Genomic DNA, 4,290 nt, shown 5'->3' on the forward strand with positions numbered 1-4,290 from the left:
CGGTGCCCCGAGCCATTGCAGCCTTCTTTCTCTCCCGGGCTGCATTTCCTTTCCCTTCCCCTCCTTTCCCCTCCATACCCCTTTCCCCTCGCCCTCTCCTCTCCCTCTATTGGTGTCCTTGCTTATGTTGGCCCCCGCTATCCTCCTGGTTCTGTTGGTTTTACACTCTGGCTTTGTTGCGTAATCATCTCCTCCTTTTGGCATTCCTTGGTCCCCCTCTGGGGTTTGACCTCCATTCCAAAATTTCTCTTCCGTAGTGTGAGCCATTTGGGGAAGAGCACCTTACCTAGTGTCTCCGACGTGTGCCCTCCTAGTATATTCCACCTTTTCTTCTACGTCGTTGTCTGATGCTAGGGTGCATAGCCAGCACGGTAGCCAGCCCGTGTGGTGGGGTCGCTATGTACCCTTTTGGTTGAGCCCCCTGAACACACAGGGATCACACTTCTGATACCTGAGCTGTGACCTCCTCATGCATGCCTTGGAGTGGTTGCTCGTCATCCTGGAGCATCGGAACTCCCGGCAATGGCCGCCGTGCCAGACGGCCCTTGCTGTGGCTGGGTGGCGCCTGTGAGGAGAGCCCCTGATCGGATTGGGTGGTATCAGGGTGGACGCTATGCAGATGAAACGCATAAGGGTCCAAACCTCTGGCCGCTCTTCTGCGGCCGTCTCTCTGCGTGGTACTGATTCCTCAAGTGCTGCTTCTCTTGCCCCTTCGGCCTTCCCTTCCGTGGCTACCCCCTGGGAGGAGGGTCAGGCCCGTCGTCTAGGGGCAAAACCTTTCCCCCGTTATCTAGTTTGCACCAGGACTGATGGAGATACTTTCACCAGTGTCAAACCTTTATTCTTTGTGGAACACATTGAAGACAAGTTCGGCGAAGTGGACTCCCTGAGCAAGATGCGGTCGGGTTCATTACTGATAAAAACTGCTTCGGCTGCCCAATCTGCGGCCCTTCGTGCCTGTACCCATCTTGGCACAATTCCCGTGTCCATTACCCCTCACCAGTCTCTAAATATGGTACAAGGTGTGATTTTTCACAGAGACCTCATCCTTCAAACTGATGAGGAACTTCGGGACAATCTCGGACGGCGGGGTGTTCACTTTGTTCGGCGTGTTCAGAAGGGTCCTAAAGATAATCGTATTGATACTGGTGCCTTTATCCTGGCCTTTGAAGGGGATACCCTTCCTGAGAAAGTTAAGATTATGGTCTATCGCTGTGATGTGAAGCCGTACATCCCACCTCCTATGCAGTGTTTTAAGTGCTTGCGTTTTGGCCACATGTCTTCTCGCTGTACCCAGGACCCTCTCTGTGGTGACTGTGGACGTCCACTCCATGAGGGGAGTCCCTGTGTTCCCACTCCTGTATGTGTAAATTGTCATGGTAGTCATTCTCCACGTTCAGCAGATTGCCCAGTCTATAAGAAAGAAAAAAAGATACAGGAGTATAAGTCTCTTGATCGTTTAAGCTACACAGAGGCCCGTAAGAAATATGCACGATTGCACCCTGTGTCCATGACATCTAGTTACGCCTTGGTTACATCTTCATCCCTTCCTCCCCCTTCCTTACCCCCGTCCCGGACCCCTCTCCTTCCCCCCTCCCCTGCGGCTCCCACACCTTCTCCTCTGGGCGCCGCTCCCCCTCCCCAGCCGGAGAAGTGTCCCACTCCTTCGGTGTCTGCCGGTCAAGGGCGCCTCTCCCGGGATGCCCCTTCCCGGCACCTTCCAGGTCAAAGGTCTGCTGCAGCGCGGCGACCGCGAGAGCCGCGGTCTATCGGCCCCCAGGTCGCCCGGTCTCTTTCTGTTCCTGATCTTGCTGCAGCTGGCTCCTTTATGCCACACAGCCCTCCTCGATCTCAGCCTGAAAAGAAGAAGAAACATAAGTCCCGGGACAAAGAGCCTCTGGTGTCACCGGAGGTCCCTTCCCCGGCTTCACAACCGGATTCTGACCTGTCGTTTATGGATGTCGCCCCCTCCTTGTCGGTGACGGGTGGGGACCCGGCGGTATGACTGGATTTAGCATGTTCAGCCCTCATTTAAACCATCGTTCTGTGGTTCTCCAATGGAATTGTAATGGCTACTATCGTCACCTTCCGGAATTGAAATCCCTTCTTTCGTCCTACTCAGCAGCTTGTGTGGTTCTCCAGGAATCTCATTTTACTGATGCTCACTCACCGACCCTCCGTGGGTTCCGTGTTTTCTGTCGAAATCGGGTCGGACCCTTGCGGGCTTCTGGTGGCGTTTGTACGTTGGTCCGTACAGACATTGCTAGCACGTGGATTCCTCTCCAGACTACATTGGAAGCAGTTGCTGTTAGGGTCCACTTAGACTCTGCAGTCACAGTATGCAATCTTTATCTCCCTCCTGACAGGACTCTTACACCTGCTGCCTTAACCACCCTTCTTCAGCAACTTCCTCCTCCCTTCCTCCTCCTTGGGGATTTTAATGCTCATCATCCTTTGTGGGGCAGTGCCTTTCCATCTAGACGAGGTCTTCTTATCGACCAATTTATTGCCGACCACGACCTGTGCCTTCTTAATGATGGCTCCCCTACTCATTTCAGTGCTGGTCATGGTACTTTTTCTGCCATTGATCTTTCTCTTTCTTCTCCCTCTCTCCTCCCTTCATTACACTGGTCGCCACACGACGACCTTTGTGATAGTGACCATTTCCCGTTGATTATCACGCTCCCTTCCCGCTCCCCGATGGAGAGGTTACCTCGTTGGTCTTTCCACCGCGCCGATTGGCCTCTATATACTGCACAGGTCGAGTTTTCTCCCTCTTTGTCGGGTTGTATTGATGACGTCCTACGTGACGTGTCTGACGCGATTGTTCGCGCTGCTAACCTTGCTGTCCCGCGCTCATCTGGACAAATTCGTCGTCGGCAAGTCCCGTGGTGGAGTACGGCCATTGCCATTGCCATCCGTGATCGCCGTCGAGCTTTGCAACACTTTAAGAGGCACCCATCTGTAGCCAGCCTTTCTACCTTTAAGCGCCTTCGCGCTAAAGCCCGTTATTTAATCAAACAGAGCAAGCGGATATGTTGGGAACGATTCGTTTCTTCCCTTGGTTCCACTGTCCCTCTGTCACGGGTATGGGCTACACTTCGCTCTCTCCAAGGTTGCCATCGGCAGTCCACCCTCCCAGGCCTTCACCTCCCAGATGGCATTTGTACGGACCCATTAGTTCTTGCAGAACATCTTGCGACCCATTTTGCAGTGGCATCAGCGTCGGCCTCCTATCCAGCTGCTTTCCTTCATCAAAAACAGCAGGCTGAAGCTGTCACCTTATGTTTCACCACTTGTGAGTCAGAATCTTACAACGAACCTTTCACTGAATGGGAATTTCTTTCTGCTCTATCTGCTTCTCATGATACGGCTCCTGGCCCAGATTCCATTCATAACCAGCTGCTTCAACATCTCAGTGCTCCACAACGGCACCATCTTCTTCGGGTGTTTAACCGTATCTGGCTCCAAGGTGACTTCCCTTCTCAGTGGAGGGATAGCATTGTGGTTCCTGTCCTTAAGCCTGGTCAGAACCCCCTATCTGTTGACAGCTATCGGCCAATTAGTTTGACCAATGTTGGTTGTAAGTTACTTGAACGGCTGGTAGCCCGTCGGCTCACTTGGGTCCTCGAATCTCGGGATCTATTGTCCCCTTACCAGTGTGGCTTTCGAGAGGGACGATCTCCAATCGATCATTTGCTTCGCTTGGAATCCGCAGTTCGGCAGGCTTTTTCCCAGCGCCGCCATTTGGTTGCAGTGTTTTTTGACCTTCGCAAGGCCTATGACACGGCCTGGCGCCATCACATCTTACTCACCCTTCATCAGTGGGGTCTTCGGGGCCCACTCCCGATTTTTATCCGCCAGTTCCTGATCCATCGGTCATTCAGAGTTCGAGTTGGTACTGCTTTTAGTTCTCCACGGACCCAGGAGACGGGCATCCCACAGGGTTCTGTCTTGAGTGTCCTTCTTTTCCTCATTGCTATCGATGGACTTGTGGCCTCTGTCGGTCCCTTGGTCGCCCCTGCCCTGTATGTGGATGATTTCTGCATTTGGGTTAGTTCCTCCTCGATGCCATCTGCCGAACGGCAGCTCCAGGTGGCTATACGGCGTGCCTCTGCATGGACCCTCTCCCACGGGTTTCAATTCTCTCCTTTAAAATCGCGGGTGGTCCACTTCTGTCGCCGTACTACGGTCCACCCTGATCCAGAGCTCTATCTCGCTGCACAAAGATTGCCTGTGGTTCCACAGTTTCGTTTCCTAGGTCTTCTTTTCGACAACAAGCTCACTTGG

This window comes from Schistocerca americana, unplaced genomic scaffold (assembly GCF_021461395.2).
Source record: "Schistocerca americana isolate TAMUIC-IGC-003095 unplaced genomic scaffold, iqSchAmer2.1 HiC_scaffold_14, whole genome shotgun sequence".
Lineage (NCBI taxonomy): Eukaryota > Metazoa > Arthropoda > Insecta > Orthoptera > Acrididae > Schistocerca > Schistocerca americana.